A 27,424-nucleotide genomic window follows, 5' to 3' on the forward strand; every position below is an offset into this window, starting at 1 on the left:
TCTTCTGACACTCATCGCTCCACACAAACTTCACATTCTTCTTTGTCAAAGATGTGAGTGGAACTGCGATAGAGGAGAATCCCTGAATGAATTTCCGATAATATCCTGCTAACCCAAGAAAACTGCAGGATCTCAACTAAATTCTGCGGCACAACCCAATCTCTGACTGCTGCAACTTTTGCTGGGTCTACCTCAATACCGCTGCTAGAAACAATTTGGCCTAAGAACGCCACCTTCTCTAACCAGAATTCGCACTTACTAAACCTTGCAAATAACTTGTGCTTCTGCAAGGTCTGCAACATTGTGGTCAAATATTTGCTGTGATCCTCTTGACTCTTGGAGTAGACGAGAATGTCGTCTATGAACACTATCACAAACTGGTCAAAATACGGCTGAAATACGCGATTCATGAGATCCATGAAGATCGCTGGCGCATTCGTCAGACCGAACGACATCACAAGGAACTCGTAGTGGCCATAACGAGTCCTGAAAGTAGTCTTGGAAACATCAGTATCCTTCACCCTCAACTGGTGATAACCGGAACGCAGGTCTATTTTGGAGAATACCGAAGCTCCCTGCAACTGATCAAATAAATCTTCAATCCGCGGGAGTGGGTATTTGTTTTTCACTGTAACCTTGTTCAATTCCCGGTAGTCAATACATAGCCTCATGGACCCATCCTTCTTCTTCACAAACAACACTGGCGCGCCCCATGGTGAAAAACTCGGGCGAACGAATTCTTTGTCTAGAAGATCCTGAATCTGCTTCTTAAGTTCTGCCATCTCTGTCGGCGCTAGTCGGTACGCCGCTTTTGATATCGGAGCCGCACCTAGCATGAGCTCAATAGAAAACTCCACCTCTCTCTCGGGTGGAATACCAGAGACGTCCTCAGGAAAAACTTCTAGGAAATCTATGACAATAAGGACATCTGCGGCTGACTGACTGGATGCCTCGGGGACAGACATAAAGGTCGCTAAAAATGCCCGACACCCTCTATGCATGAGCTTCCTAGCCTGAACATATGGTATAATGCGCGTTAAATGAAAGTACCTGTCTGACTCAAATAGGAATTGCTCCATCCCTGGCGGTCGGACTAGAACAGATCTCCGCTGGAAGTCGATCAAAACTCTGTTCCTCAGTAGCCAGTCCATTCCCAGAATGATGTCAAACTCAGGCATCGGCAAAACAATAAGATCCGCATAAACGAGATTGCCATGAAGCTCGAGGTCTTTGTCTCGGATCACATTCGTAGCCATCATCTCCTCTCCAGAGGGTAATACCACTGAAAATGCTGTATCAAGCCCGATGGTCTTAATTTTGAGGAAATTCGCAAAGACTTCTGAGATGAACGAATGGGTAGCCCCTGAATCTATCAGGGCCTTCGTAGCGGAACGAGCTATAAAAATTCTCCCTGAAAGGTTGGAATATCATGCTGAACCTAATAATTACAAGAACTAACTTATAGACAAGCGAAGGTCAAAGTTCTTCTAATCTAAATTTCCGAAAATAGTACTAATTAGAGCATGCAGTCCTATCGCAAATCTAAGTTCAAAACCTTAACCCAAATTCCCAGAATAATACTGATTAGAACATGCAATCCTAATAAAATTTCTAGGTTCCAAATCTTAATTCAAAATGCTAAATCCAAATGAAAACTTAAAGCTGTAAGGTACCTGTCAAGAGCATAGTCTCCGGGTTCGCCTCCGCTGCATGGAGAGCAAACACCCTGCCTTGGGTAGGCAGGTTCATCTGAGGGCACATGCGTCAGCACTGTGGTATGGGCTACCACACTTGTAACACTTCCCTGAGCCATACATACATACTCTAGCATGGCGGCGAGTGCACTTGCGACAGACTGGGTGCTCAAAGGTCTTAGGGACTGCGCGTCCCTGCTGCTGCTGTTGACCGCGATTTTCGGGTGGGCCGTGGAAAGGTCTCTTATTCTGCTGCTGCTGAGGAGGAGGAGGAGGACGGTGCGGTGCCTGGAATGGTCGCTTCCCTTGACGGTCTCTCTCAATGTCAAGCTGATCTTGCTCTGCCGTTAGAGCTCTGGAGATAGCAACATCATATGTAGTATGGCCACCTACCCTAACATCTCGCCGCAAGATCGGTCGCAGGCCATTCAGAAAGTGCCTCAGCTTGGCACCCGCATCATTCGCAATAAGGGGCACAAAATGGCAGCCCCTCTCAAACTTCCGGATGAACTCTGTAACAGTCGAATCTCCATGCCTCAGGGTCATGAACTCGATAGTCAACCTGGAGCGCACCTCTTCCATAAAATATTTGGAGTAGAATACTTCCGTGAAGCGCGTCCAGCTCAGTGTAGCCAAGTTCAGGGCTTTGGATGCTCCTTCCCACCATAAACGGGCATCTCCTCCGAACAGATAGGTCGCACAACAGATCCTGTCTTCATCTCCAAGCCTCATAAACTCGAAAATAACCTCGAGGGACTTAATCCAGTCCTCGGCAAACAGGGGATCTATCGTCCCGGTGAACTCCTTTGGTTTCATCCTCATGAACCTCTCACATAGAGCCTCAGGCTCCGTCGGCCTTGCTGCTGCCGCATTGTTCCCCGCAAACTGTGCGAAGAACCTATTCATCCCAAGCTAGCATCTGGACATTCATATCAGGTGGAGGGGGTGGATGTCCCTGCCTCTCTTGCCTCTGATCCTCACCGCCCTCATGACGTTGCTTACCACCACCTCTCGGGCGTCCAACCTGGCGTGTAGGGGGTATACTGTTCCATATATAACCCATACGTAACTAACATGCATAATTCCATAATTTATTTAAATTTAATAAAGACTGAATAATTGAAATCTGAACGTAAAATATTTCATGAGATCATGTGTTAAAATGGTTCATGCTTTAAATAAAATGCTGAAATGTAAAACTTACAGACCGAAGACGTGGCTTCGTGAGCTTCTCGTGGTCAGTAGTAGTACAACCCTTTCCAAGAACATAGGCTCTGATACCAATTGTAAAGGCCCGAAATTTCGTATTTGAAAATTTGCGGAAAAATGAAAAATTTTCTTTTTAAATAATTAAAATGTCTCATTCATAAGATACACTGATAAATAAGTTTAATATTCAAAATAACAGCGGAAGAATTTAATGTTTGCAAAGTAACAATTTAAAATAATTCATCAACAGATAAAAACTGAGTTCAGAAAATAATAAATGCTAAAAATGATGTCCTCGGGTTCCACTACTGCCGACCCAACTAGCTCACTAGTCCCCGCCTTCGATCCTGACATCATCAGTACCTACAACAATCAAGTCTAGTGAGTCTAAAGACTCAGCATGCATATATCGTAAATAACAAGTAAATACATAATAAAATCGCATGCATGTGAAAATATCATGTCATAAGGTGTAACGTAAAATATCATTTCATGAGTAATTATAATACGTGCATAACTGAACTGAAAATATCATAAGTGAAAATGTTTGCTCTTTGGAACCCTGTAATGAAATAGCTTGTAATAATTTTTTTTTTGTGAGATAAGGGTCTACACAAGTGGCCTCTGAACTGAACTGAACTGACCGGTAACTGGCGATCGGGTGGTACAAAATTGAACTGACCGGTAACTGGCGACCGGGTGAAGTAATAATCCCATGATAGTAAAGTGACCACAAGCAATATCGCATAAATCTCAAAATGAATATTTTACACGTAATATAATTAAATAACATCATTTAAATATCCTGTAATAATTTTACTGATTGGGTTGGATCGCTCCTAGGCTCGCTGCGACTTAAATCGAACATGAAATTATGCAATTGATTTAACTTGACCAAACATTGTAATTGAATCCAAAAATTGAGACAATTACGCCTATCGACTTCGTATTTAATCGTGACTCCGTACCAACCCGAACCAACACCGAACCATCATTTAGTCATGATTAAAATACGCCTAAAATGATGAAATAATGCTCCTAAATTTATAGTACTCGAAATTTAGTGAATGGAGGCCAAAAACATGAAACGCTCTTTCGAGAGTCATTTTGGCACCTTGCACCGTAAATTCTCGTACGACCTCTAAAATGATCCGAATCACGAACGGCCAAAAACATGGTCTTCCTAACTCGATGAGGTACTGTCCAGTCCAAGACCATAGGCTAAAAGCCGACCAAGAACCCAAAATTCACCTCTGAACCGCAGCACACTTGCTGTCAAAAATTTCAGCAGCAGCGCTTTGATTTCCTTGCGTCGTTTGCGAGGCTAATGGCCATTGGGGCTTGAACCACCGACCAGAACCTCTTACCAACATCCTATGGAATGATTTGAACCATGGTTAAGGGCCCTAGGCCAGCCACAATCCAACCCACATCAGAAACATGACCGTACGCCCAACCGAGAGCAAAAATCTGCACACGTGGGCTTTGCTGTCGTTTGTTGTCATGGATCATTCCAGTGGCCATTTGGTTGACCATGGCACAATCTAGACATCAAGGGCATGGTATGAACCGTGGCTAAGGGCTAAAAAACCAACCAAGATCCACACCAACCTCCAAAACTGAACACATACTTACACAGAAATTTCAGAAAAAAACAGAACCGTGGGACGCTTGCGTTGTTTGTTTTAAAAACTGATGGGACCATGAACCAAGCCATGAAAGGCCGACTTGGTCATGTCCTAGACATGCTAAGGAAGGGTTTGAACCAGGGTTACAGGCCCAAAAGCCAACCAAGATTCGAACCTCCTTGCACCATCCAACAACCAGAAATTCGAAACTCATTCTGCACAAGGGGAAAGTTGCTGTCTTTGTGATGCTAGGAGGAAAAAGAACTGAAACCAATGGAATACTACCTTCCTAACACACCCTATATTGTGTCTAGATGCAGCCTTGGGTGCCTGGAATCGAGCCAACCTCCTGAAACCACAGAACCAACAAAAACGTGAAGCACAAGAGAGAACTAAAAAAATCTGTGCAGAATTTTTCGGTGGTGTTGCTGAATAATTTCGGTTTTTGCTACATAAATCATGAACATATGATGTTTTTAAATATTTATAAGACTTGATTGAAGAGCAAAGAATGATATAAACATGCATGAAATTTTTTTACAAAGAAAACAAAAAAATGATACGGCGAATACGACGCGGCGAAGACGGAGCCTTGTTTTTCTTTCTTGTTCTCTCGATGAAGCTCACGATTTTTATTTTATTTTTTGCTGCTGTTTGCTACTGAAACTTTCGAAGGTGGAGAGTGGGGAAAATGCTAGGAAATGAGGGGAATGTTACAAGGAAAAATAAAGGGTCATGCCATGCATTAAAGTGGGAGGAATCCTCAAATGAGCCATCACTGCAACTTTCCTGCTCAACCCATCCGCAACTACATTAGCTTTGCCAGGATGATAGCTAATGTCACAGTCATAGTCCTTCACTAGCTCTAACCAACGTCTCTGCCGCATATTCAACTCTTTCTGTGTAAAGAAGTATTTGAGACTTTTGTGGTCGGTAAAGATCTGGCACTTCTCTCCGTACAAATAATGCTTCCAAATCTTCAATGCAAATACTACGGCTACCAACTCTAGATCATGGGTAGGATAATTCTTCTCATGAATCTTCAACTGACGAGAAGCATATGCTATCACCTTCCCATGCTGCATCAATACTGCGCCTAAACCGAGTTTCGAAGCATCAGTATACAAAACAAAATCTCTGGGTCCTGAAGGCATGGCCAATACTGGCACTGAAATAAGAGCTTGCTTCAAAGTATCGAAGCTCTACTGGCACTCCTCGCTCCACACGTACTTAGCATTCTTCTTTGTCAACGACGTGAGTGGAACTGCGATAGAGGAGAATCCCTGAATAAACTTCCGATAGTATCCTGCTAACCCAAGGAAACTACGGATCTCTGATGCATTTTTCGGCACAACCCAATCTCTGACTGCTGCAACTTTTGCTGGGTCTACCTCAATACCACCGCTAGAAACAACGTGGCCTAAGAACGCCACCTTCTCTAACCAGAACTTGCACTTGCTAAACTTCGCGAATAACTTGTGCTTTTGTAGGGTCTGCAATACTGTGGTCAGATGTCTGCTGTGATCCTCTTCATTCTTTGAATAGATGAGAATATCGTCTATGAATACTATCACAAACTGATCAAGATACGGCTGAAGTACGCGATTCATGAGATCCATGAAGATCGCTGGCGCATTCGTCAAACCGAACGGCATCACAAGGAACTCGAAGTGACCATAACGAGTCCTAAAAGCAGTCTTGAGAACATCGGCATCTCTCACCCGAAACTGATGATAGCCGGAACACAAATCTATCTTGGAGAATACTGAGGCTCCTTGCAACTGATCAAATAAATCTTCAATCCTAGGGAGTGGGTACTTGTTCTTCACTGTAACTCTGTTCAACTCCCGATAATCAATGTAAAGCCTCATCGACCCATCCTTCTTCTTCACAAATAAGACTGGCGCGCCCCATGGAGAAAAACTCGGGTGAATGAACTCCTTGTCAAGAAGTTCCTGAATCTGCTTCTTAAGTTCTGCCATCTCTGTCGGTGCTAATAGATACGGTGCCTTTGAGATCGGCGCGGTACCCGGCATAAGCTCAATAGAAAATTTCACCTCTCGCACAGGTGGTAAACCGGTGACGTCGTCAGAAAAAAACGTCTAGAAAGTCCTTGACGATAGGAACATCGGATGCTGACTGTTTGGGCGTCTCGGGAACGGATACAAGAGTAGCTAAAAATGCTTGGCACCCTATATTAATGAGCTTCCTAGCCTGGACACAGGATATCATACGCGGTAAATTAAAATACCTGTCTGGTTCGAATAAGAATTGCTCCATTCCAGGTGGTCGGACTAGAACAGATCTCCGCTGGAAGTCAATTAGAACTCTGTTCCTCATTAGCCAATCCATACCCAGAATGATATCAAACTCTGGCATCGGCAACACGATAAGATCCGCATAAACAAGATTACCATGAAGTTCGAGGTCTATGTCTCTGATCACATTAGTCGCCGTCATCTCCTCTCCGGAAGGCAGAACTACGGAATATGCTATATCTAGCCCAATGGTCTTGATATTGAGGAAATTTGCAAAAACCTCAGAAATGAATGAATGAGTAGCCCCCGAATCTATCAAGGCATTCGTAGCGAACCGGCTATAAAAATTCTCCCTGAAAGATTGGAATATCATGCTAAACCCAATAGTTTTACAAGAACTATGCTTATAGACATGCAAAGGTCGAAGTTCTTCTAACCTAAATTCTCGTAATTAACACTGATTAGAACATTCAATCCTGTCACAAATTCTAATTTCAAAATCTTAACCCAAAATACTAAATTTCAAATACAATTAAATATTTAAGGTACCTGTCAAGAGCATCGTCTCCGGGTTAGTCTCCGCGGCATGAAGAGCAAAAACTCTGCCTTGGGTAGGCAGATCCTTCTGAGGACAATTCTTCAAAATGTGATCAGTACTACCACACTTGTAACACTTTCTCGAACCATACATACAATTTTCCGCATGACGGCGTGAGCACCTGGCACTGACTGGATACTCCACTGTTGTAGAACCCGTAAATTAGACTACGTATAAGCCATTCATAATTCTAGTATTTGAATTAAAATGATTTTTATTGCATGAGTTTCTAAATTTAATTATTTTACGCAGTAGTTTAATTTTTTTTAGCATTTCAGTTATTTCAGTGAGGCCGGATTGGAGTTGGAGTTTAAAGATAAAATTTAAGATTCAGAAAACATTTCCAGAATTTATTTTAGCTAGCAATTAAGTTAATTGAAGTTAAAAGGAGGTTTAAGGAATTATTTAATCAACTTGAGGTGAGTAGAAAATAAGTTCATTTAAGTTCCAATAAGTAAGGGGTTAATTCACTAAATTATTTAAAGGATAGGTAAGACTTTTAAGGGTTACAAATTTAGTAAATAATCAACAATTTCCATTCATTTTTATACCAAAATTTGGCCACCACTTAGTAGATTAAGCAAGGACATGCCAACTCACCTTTAACCCATTCTTTGTCATTTTTAGCATGATAACCTTTTTAATTATTAATCAACCTTAATTAATTTATTAATAAACAATATCCTAGTCTAGTTAACATGAAAGAATCGGCCACATGCACCTCTAATATTCCTCCAACCAATATTTGATAGCAACAAGAATTCAAATTTAAAAAATAGTAGACTTGGTCTTGCTTGTTTCCCTATATTTTGCACCCATCTCCCTCACTCTTAACCAATATTATCCCCTCCCTATCACCGAAATTCAGAGCATTTTAGAGTAGAAACTTCATGAGCTTCATAGCTAAAGCAAGAGAGAAAAAAATTCAGTAAAAGCAAGAAAAGAAAACGCTCCACCTCCTTCGCGTCGTATCGTCTCATTCTTTCGTTTTTCATTCAAACGAAACTAGGCATGCATATATTCTTCCTTGACTCTTCAATCAAGTCCTACTATCAAATTTTTTTTCATTTCATGATCATTATTTCCATGACAAAACCGAAATCTATCAAAAGTTTTCAGAAAATAAAGATGCAGATTTTTTTGGTTTCATGACAAGCTTCACGGTTTGCTTTGTTTTGTGGGTTTCAGGTATTGGTTCGATTCCAGGCTCCCAAGGCGACATCTAGACATGTAGTAGGATGCATTAGGACCGTGTTGGTCCATTCATTTAACCCCATGCACGCTGGAAAACACGAAAATGACAGCAACTCCACCTTTTGTCCATTTGAGTTTACGAATTTCAGTTTGCTGTCAAAGGGGAAATGAATATGATCTTGGCTGCCCCAAGGCCTATAGCCATGGTTATATCACTCCCCTCTCCTTTTGACATCTAGTGTGTTTCGATTGTTGTGGAATGGTGTGGATCTTGGTTGGCATATGGCCCTTAGCCACGGTTCATACCATGCCCCAAGATGTCTAGATCGTGCCATGGTCAATCAAATGGCCACTGGAACGGCAGGAGACATCAAATGAAACACAACACTACACACGCACATATGAGTGTTCTCGGTAGGCGTTTTCTGATGTTTGCTGGAATGGTGCGAATTGTGGCTGGCCTAGGGCCCTTAGCCATGGTTCAAATCAATCCTCGGGATGTTGGTAAGAGGTTTTGGTTGGTGTTTCAAGCCCCAATGGCCATTAGCCTCACAATCGACGCAAGAAACCAAAGCACAGCTGCTGTATTGTTGGACAGCAACTTGCTGTGACAGTTCAGTGGCTCATTCGAGTTCTTGTTTGGCTTTTAGCATGTGGACTTGGACTGGACAATGCCTCATTGAGTTAGGAAGGTCATGTTTTTGGCCATTCGTGATTCAGATCATTTTTGAGGTCGTACGAGAATTTACGGTGCGATGTGCCAAATTGACACTCGAAAGAGCGTTTCATGTTTTGGCCTCCATTTCACCTAGATTTCGACCCTCACCACTTTAGGAGAATTATTTCATCATTTTAAGCGTATTTTAATCATGACTATATGACGGTTCAGTGTTGGTTCAGGTTGGCTCGGGGTCATGATTAAATACGAAGTCGTTGGAAGTAGTTGTCGCGTTTTCGAACTTAATTGCATAGTTTGGTCAAGTAAAAGCTATTGCATATTTTTCATGGCATATTTAGGTTGCAGCGAGCCTGGGAGCGATCCAATACAATCAGTAATTTAGTACGTGATATTTAATTCTGTTATTTAATTATATTACGTGCAAAAATACAAATTTTGAGATTTATGCGATATTGCTTGTGGTCACTTTACTACCATGGGATCATTATTAAACCTGGTCGCCAGTTACCGGTCAGTTCACTTGTTTCACCCAGTATACTGTGGCAGTAGTCTGATCAGACGTACATTATTAAACCCGGTCGCCAGTTACCGGTCCGGTCGGTTCAGTTCAGGGACCACTTGCGTAGACCATAATCTCACCAGAAAAATTACTACAAGTTATTTCATGACAGGGCTCCAAGGAGCAACCATTTTCATTATGATTTCCCAGTTCAGTTATGCACGTATTATAATTAATCAGACACGATATTTTTACTTTATGCCTCATGACATGACATTTTTACTCCCATGAAATTCTACTAAAGTATTTACTCGTTATTTACGATATATGCATGTTGAGTCTTTAGACTCAATAGACTTGATTGTTGTAGGTGCTGATGATGATGTCGGGATCGAGGGCGGGGACCAATGAGCCAGCTCAAGTCGGCAGTAGTAGGAACCGAGGACCTCAGTTCAGCATTTATTATTTTATTGCTCAAACAATTGATTAATCGTTGGATAAACTTTTTATTGTTATTTCGCAAAAATGTTAATTTCTTCAGCTGTCACTTTGAACATCAAACATTATTTATCAATTCATTTATGATTGAGGCAATTTTAATTATTTAAAAATAAAATTTTTAAATTTTTCGCAAATTTTCAAGCACGGATTTTTAGGCCTCTACAGCTGGTATCAGAGCAATGGTTCTGTATAGGGTTGTACTACTACTGACTTCGAGAAGCTCACAAAGTCACATCTTCGGTCTGTAAGTTTTACATTTGCGCATTTTATTTAAAGCATGAATTATGTTATCAGCATGATTTCATGAGATATTTTACGTCCAGATTTTTATTGTTCTGTATTTAAATTTAAATAAACTATGGAATTATGCATGTTAGTTACGTATGGGTTATGTATAGAACAGTATGCACCCTAGACGCATCCTAGAGCGTGCGTCTAATAGCCAAGTCTGGTGTACGGTACGGTTTAAGTTTTCGTATGATTATTGATTAATTGGTTAAGATTTAGTATAGTTTTGATGTTAAGAGTTGTGATTATGGGTTATAGTATTGCTGGTTATAATTGTTTCGTGGTGTTGTTGATATTAGTTGTTGTGTAGTTGTTTTGTATCAGCGTTGCGATTCTATCTTTGTTGCGTAGAGTTGGTTGTTGGCTTCAGGGGTGACCGCACCCGCGCTTAGTAGAGGACCGCACCCGCGGTCTGTATTTCAGAATTTTGTTGGGTTTGCCGAAGTCACACTGCACCCGCGGTGTAAATTTACCGCACCTGTGGTGTATTGGCCGAGAGGACACCGCACCCGCGGTAAGTTAAGGACCGCACCCACGGTCGTCAATTATGGAATTTTGGTTGTGATGCCGAGGGCACACCGCACCGCGGTGCATGTTGGAGCGCACCCGCGGTCGATGAACAGTAGAAGCGTGTTTCGAGTTTTAAGTGATATAATTGGATGATTTGGCTCATTTCTCTCATTTCCTTCCCCTCATTCTCGATTTTTCTCTCCTTGGAGACTAGGGTTTCTTCATTTTTTCTCTTCATTTCCTTGATTCAAGTTTCTTGTTGGTGATTTGTGGTGAGATTAAGATTCTTGTTGGTTCAAGGAAGCTAAGATAAGCTTTTGGTTTAGTTTATTCTTGGTTTTGGTGTGAGAGATGTTAAGGGTTTGTAGATTATGTTGGTTTTATGGATTTATTGGTATGGATTTGTGTTTATTGGATTATTGATGGTGTTATATATGGTTTATTGTTGTAGGTTGTTTACCAAGAGATTTAGTTGAAGGTGTTCTTGTTGGTTGTAAGTGGAATCTCATTTATTATTGTAATGCGCTGGATTTTATATCATGACAAGTGAAGATTATTGAATTTAAATTGATATAATTCTAGACGGGCTATGACGAGACCAGAATTGGTTAAACATTTGAAGGGTGTAATTTTTAGACAGAACTATTGGCGCCCGAGCGGTAGAAAATAACCGCCCGAGCGCCAATGTACAATAAGGAATGTCTCAGGCAGAAGATGTGGCGCCCGAGCGGTAATTTGTGACCGCCCGAGCGCCAGTACCTAATAGTTGTGACAGAACCTCCCGCGCCCGGGCGGTAAGTTTTAACCACCCGAGAGCCAAGCAAGCGCCCGAGCGGTAATTTACCACCGCCCGAGCGCGAGACGTGTGGTATAGAGACTAAGCCATTTGTCTTGATGCATGCGTTAGATATATATATAGATATATATATAACAATCGATTTCAGAAGGAAAACAAACGAAAGAAATTGAGAAAAAAGGTACAGAGAATTTGTGTGAAAAATTGAGAAAAGGTACAGAGAATTTGTGAAAAATCCGTCCGTCTGATCTTAAATCCGACTTCAGTACCGAGTTCCTATCAACATAGTCTATCACTGGACGTAAGTTTTACTATGTTTTGACATGTTTTGAAATTATGATGTTGTCAGAATTGAATGGAATTCATATATGATGTTCTTGACATGTTAGACATCGTAGACTTGAAGTCAGACTGAAAAACGGACTGATTATGGAATTGTTATGATTTTCTGATTTTGTGGATTGGAAATTGGACAGAACTGGAGTATGAATGAAGTACAGATTATATCAGGATATGAGTTATGATTTGTAATTGATGTCTGGTTATGTTATATTGACTGGAATATCGGGATTGCGAGATTATACCGTTGAATTGAATGATTGATCAGATTGGTATTGATTTGAACGGTATATTGATATGATATCATTGATATTACCAGTGCTAGATTGAGGGATTTACAGAGTTTGGATTCCAGACCGAAACTGCAAACGAAAGGTATAAGTCAATGTGTAATGGGACATCGACTCAAGTAGGATGTACTTGGGTTTCCCTAAATCACATACTTATTAATTGTTTATCATTGTGTTTAATGATTTGCTTAAATGCTTGTTCTATGGATTTATAGAAGCATGCATTAGACGAGTAATCTTGTGACAGAAGTACCTGATAGTGGCAGGTAACCACAGGTACATTGCACGATGTCACAAGATAGTGTATTGGCGATAGACCACAGTCTATGACGGATATGTCTGGACACTGGATGTTTGGTTATATCGACTTGAATAGAACTGGAGTCTTTTCTATTACTGTTTGTCGATATAGGAATACCACATCTGGACACCGGGATCCCTAGGTTAGGATTGAGTCTAGTCTGAGTCGTGGAGTCACGAGTATTGTCGACAGATTGATATTGATTACATTTCTGATTTTGATATGTATTACTGTTATATGTTTCATGCTTTATATTGAATATATGACTGCATGTTCTTTGATTTATACTTGGATTTATTCTCACCGGAGTTATCCGGCTGTTGTCTTGTTTGTATGTGTACTTGACAACAGGTGGGACAGGATCAGGGTCTAGGAGATGAGGAGAGATCGTGATTAGAGTGGAGGCTCCGGACTTGGATTAGATATAGGGTCAAACACTTGATATTAGATGTTTAAACCTTAGTTGAATGAATGTTTGTGGTACAGGACTTGTACTTTTATATAATGAGATGTATATATGTTTTATTGCACTAGGTTCCGCATTTTAAAAAAAATATATATAATTTAGACCCTGTTTTATAATTGATTAATTAGTCCCAATGAAGATTATGATTATGATTAGCGTCCGGGTCCCCACAACAGGTGGTATCAGAGCGATAGATTCTTGAGACTGAGATAGGAGTTAGTGAGCGGGGTAGAATGTGTTTTCTTTCCTGCTTTTGATTGCTAGCATGGTTTACTGCTTTATAATACATGTTTATCTGTTTATCTGATTTGATTTGAAAACATGTGTTATTAAATATGAATTGGAGCCAATTCTGGATCAGCAGTAAGATGATCGGAGGAGGACTGAAACAGGATTATGGTTTGGGATTGCTAACTCTTTTGAGTTTCAGATATGCCTCCGAGGAGAGTACCGGAGCAGGGTAGTACATCGAACCCTCCCATGGATGTGACAGCGACACCCATGGAGACACTGTTGAAGAGATTTCAGTGTTTCCATCCACCCACTCTGAAAGGAACCGAAAATTCAGTGGATTGTGAAAGTTGGCTGGATGATATTGAGATGATGTTCGATTCTTTAGAATATACTGACGAGCGGAGGGTGAAGTTGATCGGACACCAGTTACACGATGTTGTAAAAAACTGGTGGATCACAACAAAACGGGCATTGGAACACCGAGGTACGACCATGACCTGGAATGTATTTAAAACTGAATTCTATCAGAGGTTCTTTCCAGTGTCATATAGGAAAGACAAAGGAGCCGAATTCGCCAACTTAAGACAGGTCCAGCTTAATATTGAGGAGTATGTGGCCAAGTTCTCTTCCCTATTGCGTTTTTCTCCACATGTGGCGGATCATGACGAGGCCGTGGCGGATCAGTTCATTAACGGCCTGAACCTGGAAATATTCACATTGGTAAACACGGGAAGACCGAACAACTTTACCGATGCTTTGAATAGGGCTAAGGGAGCCGAAGCCGGCCTGATAAGACAAAGAGAGGCTTCGTTTGTGCCTTCGGCACCGGGAGCACATCAACCACCTCCTCGATTTGAAGGTGGCAGCAGTAGTGGTGGAAAGAAGGACTTCTTGAAGACGAGAGGGAAGCAATTCAAGAAGTCGGGGAGCAGTTCTTCTAGTTCTGGGAGTCCTCGACAGAGCCAGAGCTATACCGGACCTATTTACAATACTTGTGGAGGGAAGCGTTCCACTGAGCAGTGCCGAGGAGTGTTTGGCATCTGCCGTATCTGCAAGCAACAGGGACACTTTGCCCGAGTGTGTCCCCAGAGAGGTGCCCAGGGATCCCAGGCAGCTGAGTCATCTGGATCAGCGACTCAGGCAGGTAGATGACTATCTGCTGTTCATTCTTTTCAGCCAGCACCGTCTACCCAGTCACAGCAGAGGCCAGGAGGAAGCCAGACAGTGAGCCAGCCTCCTAGACAGCAGGCCAGAGTGTTTTCCTTGACCGAGGAGCAGGCACAGGATGCACCTGATGACGTTGTAGCAGGTAACTGTTTTATTCTTGGTTATCCTGCATACGTATTGATAGATATTGGTGCATCACATTCTTTTATTTCTGAGAGGTTTGCATTGAGTCATGCATTGCCTATTGAGTCATTAGCTGCGGTAGTATCTGTCTCTTCTCCGTTATGGACAGGTTTGATATCAGTGAAGTCTGTTAAATCTTGTATACTGCAGTACGATGGGCATACGATTGATTTAGACTGTATTGTGCTTGGGATATCTGATTTTGATTGTATTATCGGTATTGATACACTGACCAAGTACGGAGCTACAGTCGATTGTTTCCACAAAATTGTTCGATTCAGACCTGAGATGGCTGAGGAGTGGAAATTTTACGGTAAGGGTTCTCGAGCCAGAATTCTTTTGATATCTGCAATGAATATGACACGATTATTGCAGAAAGGAGCGGATGGATTCCTGATATATTCAGTACACTTACTGAAACCGAGCCCATCAATGGCGGATTTGCCGGTGGTGTGTGAGTTTGCTCATGTCTTTCCGGATGAGATTCCTGGATTACCTCCGATTCGAGAGATAGACTTCAGCATTGAGTTGATGCCAGGAACAGTTCCGATCTCGAGGGCTCCTTACAGGATGGCACCGATCAAATTAAAAGAGTTGAAAGAACAGTTGGAGTATTTACTGGCCAAGGAGTATATCAGACCGAGTGTTTCTCCTTGGGGTGCTCCAGTACTGTTCGTGAGGAAGAAAGATGGGTCAATGAGACTTTGTATAGACTACAGGCAACTGAACAAGGCAACGATAAAGAATAAATATCCCTTGCCTCGTATTGATGATTTGTTTGATCAGTTGCAAGGTTCTTCGGTGTATTCCAAGATCGATCTGAGATCTGGATACCATCAACTGAGAGTCAGGGATTCTGATATCTCAAAGACGGCATTTAGAACCAGGTATGGACACTATGAATTTATTGTCATGCCATTTGGTTTGACGAATGAACCGGTGGTCTTTATGGGATTGATGAACCGCATATTTCAGAGATATCTGGATGATTTCGTTATTATATTCATTGATGATATCTTGATTTATTCAAAGAATATGATGGAGCATGCTGAACATTTGAGAATAGTGTTGCGAATTTTGAGGGCTGAGAAACTATATGCTAAATTGTCGAAATGCGAGTTCTGGTTGAAACAAGTGGTATTTCTGGGGCATATTATATCCGGAGATGGTATTGCAGTCGATCCCAGTAAGGTTGAGGCAGTGATTTCTTGGCCGAGACCGACATCTGTACCAGAGATTCGCAGCTTTATGGGTTTAGCATGATATTATCGACGTTTTATTAAAGATTTCTCGAGTATTGCCAAGCCTATTACGCAGTTGACTCAGAAAAATGCTCCATTTGTCTGGTCTGAAGAATGTGAGACCATTTTTCTTGAACTGAAGAAAAGATTAACCAGTGCACCGGTGTTGACTATCCCGTCAGGTACTGGTGATTTTGTCGTTTATTGTGATGCATCTCACCGAGGATTGGGTTGTGTTTTGATGCAGCGAGGGCATGTGATTGCCTATGCCTCAAGACAGCTGAAGTCCCATGAATCTCGTTACCCAATTCATGATCTTGAATTGGCAGCCATAGTCTTTGCGTTGAAGATATGGCGACACTATCTGTACGGTGAGAGATTTGAGATTTATTCTGATCATAAAAGCTTGAAATATCTCTTTTCACAGTCAGAATTGAATATGAGACAGCGGAGATGGCTGGATTTATTGAAAGACTTTGATTGTGAAATTAAATACTATCAGGGAAAATCCAATGCAGTAGCAGATGCACTGAGTCGAAAGGTATGTTCATTATCCTTATCGACTATGGGTGTTTCGAATTTAGTTAAAGACTGCTGTTTGTCTGGACTAGTATTTGAGACAAATCAGAGACCCATGAGATTATATACTATTCAAGCTGAACCAGAGCTGATTTTGAAAATTAAAGAGGCTCAGAAAGGTGATCAGAATATACAGAAGTCGATTGCTATGGTTAGAGCTGGGCATCGATCGGAATATCAGGTTCAAAATGGTATTTTGTATGTGAATAATCGTCTTGTTGTGCCAAATATTTCGGATTTGAGACAGCGGTTACTGACAGAAGCGCACAACAGCCGACTTAGCATTCATCCTGGTGGCAGGAAAATATATAATGATTTGAAGACACAATACTGGTGGAAACAAATGAAAGCGAACATTGCTACATTTGTATCAAAGTTTCTGAATTGCCAACAGGTGAAGGCTGAAAGAAAGAAACCAGAAGGATTGTTGCAGAGTTTGTCCATTCCTGAATGGAAATGGGATCACATTTCCATAGATTTTGTGACCCAGTTACCGAGATCCTCCCGAGGTTGTGATGCGATTTGGGTCGTGGTTGACCGATTAACCAAATCTGCATGTTTCATTCCATACAAAATGACGTACAGATATGATCAGATGACCGATATCTATGTTAAGGAAGTGGTTAGACTGCACGGAGTGCCGAAGTCAATTGTTTCAGACCGTGATCCTCGGTTTACTTCGCACTTCTGGCAGAGTTTGCAGCAAGCTCTCGGTACGAAGTTACATCTAAGTACCGCATATCATCCACAGACTGATGGACAATCAGAGCATACGATCCAGACATTAGAAGATATGCCGAGAGCTGTAGTGCTGGATTTTAGCACTAATTGGCAGGATGCATTGCCTCTCTGTGAATTTTTATACAACAATAGCTATCAAACGAGTATTGAGATGGCTCCTTTCGAGGCACTGTACGGAAAGAAGTGTCGATCCTCTCTTTATTAGGATGATATCTCTGAAGTTCCTGAAACTTGACCTGATATGATCAGAGATTTGACTGAAAAAGTGAAGCTTATTCGGAAGAAAATGAAGGCAGCTCAAGACAGACAAGCCAAATATGCCAACCTTTGACGTAGACCGTTGATATTTGAGGCAGGAGACCGAGTGTTCCTTAAGATTTCTCCTTTCAAGGGTGTTGTCCGATTTGGAAAAAAAGGGAAGTTGTCTCCAAGATATGTCGGTCCCTATGAAATTCTCGAAAAGATAGGAGATCGTGCCTATCGACTTGCCTTGCCGCCTTCATTATCTGGAATACATGATGTTTTTCATGTATCTATGCTGCAGAAATATCTCCCTGATGATACACATGTGATTCAACTAGACGAGACCGAGCTGGACGAGACATTGAGTTATGTCGAGAAACCGATTCGGATTATCGATCGTAAAGAAAAACAGCTCAGAACAAAGACAATTCCACTTGTAAAAGTTCAATGGACTCGTCATGGTGTTGAAGAAGCCACGTGGGAGACTGAATCTGACATGAGACAGGAATTCCCAGCATTGTTTCACTAATGTAAATTTCTTATATAGTTTTGTAGATACTTCTTGTTAATACGATTGATTGCTTGTGATTTCAAGGACGAAATCGTATCTTAGGGGGGGATAAATGTAATGCCCTGGATTTTATATCATGATAAGTGAAGATTATTGAATTTAAATTGATATAATTATAGATGGGCTATGACGAGACCAGAATTGGTTAAACATTTGAAGGGTGTAATTTTTAGACAGAACTATTGGCGCCCGAGCGGTAGAAAATAACCGCCCGAGCGCCAATGTACAATAAGGAATGTCTCGGGCAAAAGATGTGGCGCCCAAGCGCTAATTTGTGATTGCCCGAGCGCCAGTACCTAATAGTTGTGACAAATCCTCCCGCGCCCGGGCGGTAAGTTTTAACCGCCCGAGTGCCAAGCAAGCGCCCGAGCGGTAATTTACCACCTCCCGAGCGCGAGACGTGTGGTATAGAGACTAAGCCATTTGGCTTGATGCATGTGTGAGATATATATATATAGAACAATCGATTTCAGAAGGAAAACAAACGAAAGAAATTGAGAAAAAGTACAGAGAATTTGTGTGAAAAATCCGTCCGTCTGATCTTAAATCCGACTTCAGTACCGAGTTCCTATCAACATAGGATATCACTGGACGTACGTTTTACAACGTTTTGACATGTTTTGAAATTATGATGTTGTCAGAATTGAATGGAATTCATATATGATGTTCTTGACATGTTAAACATCGTAGAATAGAAGTCAAACTGAAAAACGGACTGATTATGGAATTGTTATGATTTTATGATTTTGTGGATTGGAAATTGGACAGAACTGGAGTATGAATGAAGTACAGATTATATCAGGATATGAGTTATGATTTGTAATTGATGTCTGGTTATGTTTTATTGACTGGAATATCGGGATTGCGCGATTATACCGTTGAATTGAATGATTGATCAGATTGGTATTGATTTTAACGGTATATTGATATGATATCATTGATATTGCCGGTGCTAGATTGAGGGATTTACAGAGTTTGGATTCCAGACTGAAACTGCAAACGAAAGGTATAAGTCAATGTGTAATGGGACATCGACTCAAGTAGGATGTACTTGGGTTTCCCTAAATCACATACTTATTAATTGTTTATCATTGTGTTTAATGATTTGCTTAAATGCTTGTTCTATGGATTTATAGAAGCATGCATTAGACGAGTAATCTTGTGACAGAAGTACCTGATAGTGGCAGGTAACCACGGGTACATTGCACGATGTCACAAGATAGTGTATTGGAGATAGACCACAGTCTATGACGGATATGTCTGGACACTGGATGTTTGGTTATATCGACTTGAATAGAACTGGAGTCTTTTCTATTACTGTTTGTCGATATAGGAATACCACATCTGGACGCCGGGATCCCTAGGCTAGGATTGAGTCTAGTCTGAGTCGTGGAGTCACGAGTATTGTCGACAGATTGATATTGATTACATTTCTGATTTTGATATGTATTACTGTTATATGTTTCATGCTTTATATTGACTATATGACTGCATGTTCTTTGATTTATACTGGGATTTATTCTCACCGGAGTTATCCGGCTGTTGTCTTGTTTGTATGTGTACTTGACAACAAGTGGGACAGGATCAGGGTCCAGGAGATGAGGAGAGATCGTGATTAGAGTGGTGGCTCCGGACTTGGATTAGATATAGGGTCAAACACCTGATATTAGATGTTTAAACCTTAGTTGAATGAATGTTTGTGGTACATGACTTGTACTTTTATATAATGAGATGTATATATGTTTTATTGCACTACGTTCCGCATTTTAAAAAAAAAATTAGACCCTGTTTTATAATTGATTAATTAGTCCTAATGACGATTATGATTATGATTAGCGTCCGGGTCCCCACAATTATGCTCACATGAAAATATATGTATGGTATTTTTAACGTGTTATTCCCTTCATTGATTCATAATTATGTATTGGTACAATTTGTTGTATATATTAGAGGCATTTTATGTCTCAATTTGTGAAAAGAGAATACAAGATATTAAAGTCTTCAAAGTGTTTGATGAAATGCCAAAGAGAGAGTTCAAATTGATTTATTGGATTGATAGATACATAGTTAGAGATTGCATGCAATTAGTTGATCAACGACCATAGGCTTATATCTCTCAGAGTTATTGATTTATATCGATGGGATATAGGTACATAGACAGAGATACTATATAGATATCAATCCAACACAGAAAAAGAGAAATATCATCGTTATTGTTATTATTGCTATGATATTCTTATTTCAAGAGTAGATGGTATTTAATGTTTTTAAAGCCATGTTTTACAGAGTATGCTATGTACATTGATATGTAAGAGTTCCACTTGCTGAGTTTCATACTCATTTCATTTATTCATGTGATGCAGATAAGAGCGACGAGCCAGGACGTTGATTGGGGTCGGAGTCATATGCATATAGATGGAAGGAAGAAGGTCTTTTGTAAACAATTTTGGACATGATCATAGTAATGATATTTTGTATTTTGCTATATCATTTGAATGATCATATATTTACTTTTGATTGTAAATGTTTTATGGAAATGTATTTGGTAACCTTCTTTCTTTTTATGAAAAAATTTAAATTCCGCTGTTATTTTATTAATTCGGGTCAGAGGTGTCACATTTAGTGGTAACAGAGCCCCGTTCTTCGGACCAATACATATGACTTCGTCTACTTTCAACGGTCCGGGTATGTCTTCTTCTACATCTATTCATTGTTATCTATTGATATGTATTGTGTGAGCACATTGTAGGAGTGATGCCTCCTAAGAGGAAAGCCGCAGAGGGTGAGGATAGTTCTTTCTCTAGAGTTGTCGATGAGTTTGGCAAGTTACTGAAAGAGCAAGCTATGGTCTAGTGAGCAGATTCAGCAGTTGCTCCGTCTGCAAAGTACAGGTAAAGGTAGAGGTCAGGTGAGAGGCCAAGTGGCTCAAGCAGTTGGAACCGATGCGATCTTTACTGCTTTCAAGAGGATGGATCCGCCAGAATTTGCAGGAAGCACTGATCCGTTGGTGGCAGTAGAGTGGGTCAAGGCACTTGAGGCTATTTTTGATCATCTCAACTTTGAAGACAAGGACAGAATCAGTTGTGCAGTGTTCATGTTAGTCAAGGCTGCACGCATTTGGTGGAATGCTACCAAGGTTATTGTGAATGTACCGGCATTGAAGTGGTAAGAGTTCACTGATCTTTTCTACGACAAGTACTTCCCAGATGAACTTCGAGCCCGTAAGGTGACTGAGTTCTTGGAGCTTCGACAGTGAGGTATCAATGTTGACGAGTATATTCTGAAGTTCGAGGAGGGCTGTCTGTTTGCCCCGTATATTGCTTCCAATGACAAAGACAAGGGTGCTCATTTCATTAGAGGCCTTAGAGCAGAAATCAGAAGGGACATTAACATGTCGAAAGCTGTTACATTCAAGGAGATTGTGGCTAAGGCCTTGTTGGCCGAACAAGATGAGAAAGACATTGCAAGAGAGAGACAAGCGAGACAGCAGGCTATTGCTCAGAGAGGCCAAGGTTCGAATCAAAGAGGAAAAGATCGTTTCAAAGGGAAAGGCAAGTTAGAGTCGAGTCCTAAACCACCGACAGTTCCATTTGATCCCGAAAAGCCATTGTGTCCCAAGTGCAGCAGGCCATATTACCAAGGACTATCTAAGAGGAGCGAGTAAAGAGAAGGTGCAGGGTCGCATCTTTACCATGACAAAGGAAGGTATAAACCATGATTCTTCTGTGATCTCTAGCACTATTTTAATTTCAGGCAGAGTAGCTACGACATTGATTGATACAGGTGCTACTCATTCTTTTATGTATGAACTATTTTTGAGGTCTTTGGGCATGGTTCCTTTTGTTCTTCCCTTCCAGTTTAATGTTGTTTTGCCTTCGAGGGATGTGTTGTGTCCGACATCTATTGTGTATGCGTGCTCTGTTCAAATTGATGAGCGAGTGGTTTTTGCTGATTTGATTGTTATCCCGATGGTTGCGTTTGATATTATACTTGGCATGGATTGGCTTCCAACCTATCGTGCAGTGATTGATTGTGTTGCTAAGACGGTGACATTTGCAGATGATGGCATTAAGGAAGGTATGCTCGCCAGTGCAGGTACTTCGCTGGCCCTTCCTTTCATTTCGTTTCTTGAGGCTGAGAAGTTATTGTTTAGAGGTTGTGATGGGTTTCTGGTTTCGATTGTTGATGTGGATAGAATTGTGAAATTGAATATTGATGATATTGATGTTGCGAGGGAGTTCTCTGATGTATTTGAGGATGATGTTCCGGGTTTACCGCCGGACATAGATGTGGAGTTTGTGATTGATCTATTTCCAGGTACGGTTCCTATTTCTAAGGCTCCGTACAGAATGGACCCTACAGAGATGAAGGAGTTGAAGACGCAGTTGCAGGATCTCTTGGATAAAGGTTTTATTCGACCGAGTTCTTCGCCTTGGGGAGCTCTGGTTCTTTTCGTCAAGAAGAAAGATGGGTCGTTGCAGCTTTGCATTGATTATAGGGAGATCAACAAGTGACGATTAAGAATAAGTATCTGTTGCCACGGATAGATGACTTGTTTGATCAACTGCAAGGGGCTAGAGTGTTCTCGAAGATTGATCTACGATCTGGTTACTATCAGTTGAAAGTTAGGGAATCTGATATCCCTAAGACGGCGTTCCAGACCAGGTACGGTCATTATGAATTTCTTGTGATGTCATTCGGTCTGACTAATACTCCTTCAGTCTTCATGGATCTTATGAACCGTGTGTTCAAGCCGTATTTGGATAGCTTTGTCATTGTTTTCATCGATGACATACTGATTTATTTCAAGACTAGAGAGCTTCATTCAGAGCACCTCAGAGTTGTTCTTCAGTTGTTGAGAGAGAAGAGGTTGTATGCTAAGTTGAAGAAATGTGAGTTCTGGTTGGAGCAGATTTCTTTCTTAGGCCATGTTGTTTCGAAGGATGGTATAGCTGTGGATCCAGTGAAGATTGAGGCAGTTCAGAGGTGGCATATTCCTACCAGTGTATCAGAGGTACGTAGTTTTCTTGGGTTGGCGGGTTATTATCGTCGTTTTATTTCAGATTTCTCCAAGATTGCCCTGCCATTAACCAATCTGACGAGGAAGACTGTGAAGTTTGAGTGGTCCAATGAATGTCAGAGTGGATTCCAAGAATTGAAAGATAAGTTGACGACAGCTCCAGTACTTGCATTGCTCAGTGGTTCAGAGGACTTTGTTGTTTTTACTGATGCGTCGAAAAAGGGTCTTGGTGCAGTGCTGATGCAACGTGGGAAAGCTTTAGCCTATGCTTCTCGCCAGTTGAAAGACAATGAGAAGAATTATCCTACGCATGATCTGGAGTTAGCAGCTGTGGTTTTCGCCTTGAAAATCTGGAGACATTAGGGATTCCAAGACTGTTCAATGTAACGGACTGTACAGTTGAAGAGGGCTTAAAAGATTTGATTGGTACTACTCATATCACGAAAGTGCATCTTCTTTTCGGTAGCTCCTCACATAAGAACTCCAAAGTTAAGCGTTCTTGGCTTGGAGCAATTTTGGGATGGGTGACCTCCTGGGAAGTTTCCCAGGGTGCATGTGAGTGAGGACATAAGCACGCTGGAAAGACCCGTCTTAATATAGTGAGGACAGTCGTCGAATCTGGGATGTTACAGACTGTCTCATTGCCCCTTGGTCATTGAACTTTTGAAATTGGCCTTCAGATAGTTTTATCTTAATTGTCTAGATTATATATTAGACATTCTTTCTAAAGCAGAAGGGAATAAAATGACTTTTAAGAAATAAACTAATTGAGCTATCAGAAGCGACCATATCTAATAATGAGAAAAGAATAAACTTTGGTGGTGACATAACTGTTATAACATGAAATTGACTACTCTAAAAAATGGGTATGAAAACTATCAAGAATCAGCAGAAAAAGGGCTTGATCACTCACCTGTTGTCGGCATAATAAACATGTTTGGATGATGACTGATTGTCAAGAGAATGCAGCATACCATTAAGTCTTTCAATTTTTTGCATCCAAAAAGTTAAATTTCAGAATAAAGAACATGCATGACAGCTATCTCGAGAATCCGAGACCCAAAAAACCAGAAACTCTAAAATAAAATCTTTTTTTCAGTTTGAAGCTTCTGCAAAATATATCCAATGTCTTGGGTCTTCATCAACATCAGCTCTTCGTTAGTGTACTTATTAGCCTGACTCCTTTACAAAATCCACATTCAACAACTAATATTCAAATTACACTCAAATAAATATCCTCAAAAGAGAACAAATAACCTCATAAAAATAAAATTTTCCAGCTTACTCAGGTTAATGGACTCCGCCAACAGTTTTTGTTTTAATCATCAAGAAGTAAAATTCATCTGGGTTCCTCAATGCTGCTTTTTCCTTAAGTTTCTGTTATAAACACGCAGAAGCGACTTACCATAAAATAAGAACTCGCCAAATTTCGTTCATAAAATGCTACCAAAACCAACAAGACGCAGGGTAGTAGAAATTACCATTAAAGTCTGCTCCTTCTGGTGATAGGATCGTGCACTAATGACACGATCTTTCTGTTTTTCGAGCAGCCCAAATTTCCTTCTCAAATGTCTGGTACACACAACAAATCATCAATTGAGTGAACCAAAAATATACGTCAAAATATTTCAAAACGGGCAATAAAGAAATTAATGGCCCCAAAAAATAATCACACTTACGGCTGAGCGCGCTCCTTGTGAGCTTTTCTTGGAATAGCATTCCTTAAAGACGACATCTTTATGCTAGCAAAAAAAATTCACAGAACTTTAAAATCAATTTACGCACTTCAGAAAGGCAAAAACCACTACAGAAAACATAAAGGGCTAACAAAAATCTTGAGTTGAAATAATTTAACCGTGAAACAGCGAAGATTATCGGTACATAAAAAAAAACAACGGATTTCTTTCGTATTTACACCAAATTCAAAATAATTATTAAGCACAGAAGACTCGCATGTGGAAAGCGGTGAAGGCTTAGGGTTTAAAGGAGACACCAATGCAGAGAATCTTGATTTGATGAAAAGTATTTTATATTGTGGCAAAAAAATTAGTCTAAATTAACTAAAATTCAATCATGCAAATTGGCTTCCGGATTAAGTGCAAAAACTTATGTGAGATGATATCAGGAATCGTATTTTGTGAGATGGATCTCTTATTTGGATCTTCCATGAAAAATATTACTTTTTATGCTAAAAGTATTATTTTTTATTGTTAATATCGGTAGGATTGACCCGTCTCACAGATAAAGATTCGTGAGACCGTCTCACAAGAGACTACTCCTGATTGAGTATATAAATACACACACAACACACAAAATTATGATATCACAGAAATAAAAAAAAAATCTTGATATTATATTAAAAAATTTAGAAATAATTTTTATATGATTTTCTTATAATTAACTAGAATAATTACTTAAATATGATAGTATTTTATTATTTCAAATTTATGAAATTGTTAGAGATGATATCATATTTTAAAAGATTGATTTGGTTTATAAACATAAAGAAATATTTATTAGCATATGATAATTGTAGACGAACCACAAATTTTATAAAAATAGTCTTTGGCGATATTTTTTATTAAACAAAATAAAATATTTTATCATTTGTTTGAGCTGATTTTTGTTACATAAAAATTAGATAATGACATTAAATTTAATTACTTCAGGTCTCTTAATGTTTAATAATACTAATATCATTGTGCATGCAATTATTTGATTAGAGTTTCATTAAATTTTAGATTAAACTATGAAGATTGATATTGAAAATATTAATGATTCTTTTGTTATAGTTTGGAATTATTATTTAGATAATGAAAAGGGTAAGGCGACGGTTTTAACGACGGTTTCGCGATCCATCACCGGAGGCTGCGTCGCATTCTAGAAGCGACGGTTTTTCAACTCCTGTCGCTTACAGCGACAGTTCTTTGGAAGAAGACCGTCACTATTTTTGCGACGATTTTAAGAAACCGTCGTTAATATTAAGCGACGGTTTATACAAAACCGTCGTTAATATTAGCAACAGTTTTAAAAACCCGTTGCTATATTTAGCGATGGTTTCGTAAACTCCGTCGCTATATTTATCGGCGGTTTTAAAAAAAAAACCGCCGTTTAAGAAGCGACGGTGTTTATCAATAAAATCCATAAAAAATAACTACTACGCAAAAATTAAAATTATTTATTAAATTTTTTGTAAAAAAAAACTTAAAACCTGATTTGCGCGAAGATATGCAGTTTCACGTAACGCTGGAAGATCGCACCGACGAGGAAATTACCGAAATAAATAGGAAAAAATGTTAGTACAAAATAAAAAAAATCGAAATTTCGAAAAATTTGATAGAGTTTCGCTACTACCTGAGATAGATGAAAAATCGTTCAAGGAAATGTTCGCGAACCTTGGTATATATAGAATCATAGCGGTGGTTTTTTCCCAAACGGTCGCTATATAGAGACGGGTTTTTCGGAAACCGTCGCTATAATAGCGATGGTTTTGTTAAACCATCGCTATAATAGCGATGGTTTGGCATATACCGTCGTCGATCTAGATCGGCGACGGTTTTTTCATAACCGTCGCGGATCTAGATGGGCGACGGTTGATGCATAACCTTCACTATTATTGCGACGGTTAGCTTGAACCGTCGCTATATAGCGACGGTTTTATGAGAACCGTTGCTTATCAAATTAAGCGACACATAAACTGTCGCTCTATAGCGACTATTTTGATGAAACCCATCGTCTTTAAAATTAAGCGACGGTTGATTGAAAACGGTCGCTAACATAGCGACGGTAGAATACAAGACCATCGCACATGGGCGACGGTTTGTGGAATTGTCGCAATATTAGCGACGGTTGAAGAAAAACATTCGCTAATATAGCGACGGTTTTAATAAACCCGTCCCTATTATAGCGACGGGTGTTAGTAAATTGTCGCTAAATTTAATAGGCGACGGTTTTATTAAAACCGTCGCTACGCCTTCCGCTTTTTTGTAGTGAACCGCGCTATGAATGACAGTTGTAAGTTTATCCAATCTCAAATCAAAATCACGTTCTAATAACTTCACTACTCTATTCTTCAATTTTAAAGCAATCAATCTTTGTTCCTGAAGTAACAATCAATATCTCATCCAATAATCGGACAACATAAATCTTCAATGGCTTATAAAAAAACATGGTCTGAATCTCTTTTAGCCGATAC

General features: G+C 40.1%; 1 long non-coding RNA gene across 1 annotated transcript in view; it reads right to left on the reverse strand.

Annotated features, from left to right (window-relative positions):
* LOC140803125 (uncharacterized) overlaps positions 1–24,222 on the reverse strand; it is a 35,087-nt gene extending 10,865 nt beyond the window's left edge. Inside the window, exon 1 of the long non-coding RNA XR_012111781.1 lies at positions 24,143–24,222. This is a non-coding gene — a long non-coding RNA (uncharacterized lncRNA). The remainder of the gene's footprint in view (positions 1–24,142) is intronic.
* Positions 24,223–27,424: the final 3,202 nt, after the last annotated feature.

The sequence above is a fragment of the Primulina eburnea genome, chromosome 10, assembly GCF_022965805.1.
Source record: "Primulina eburnea isolate SZY01 chromosome 10, ASM2296580v1, whole genome shotgun sequence".
Lineage (NCBI taxonomy): Eukaryota > Viridiplantae > Streptophyta > Magnoliopsida > Lamiales > Gesneriaceae > Primulina > Primulina eburnea.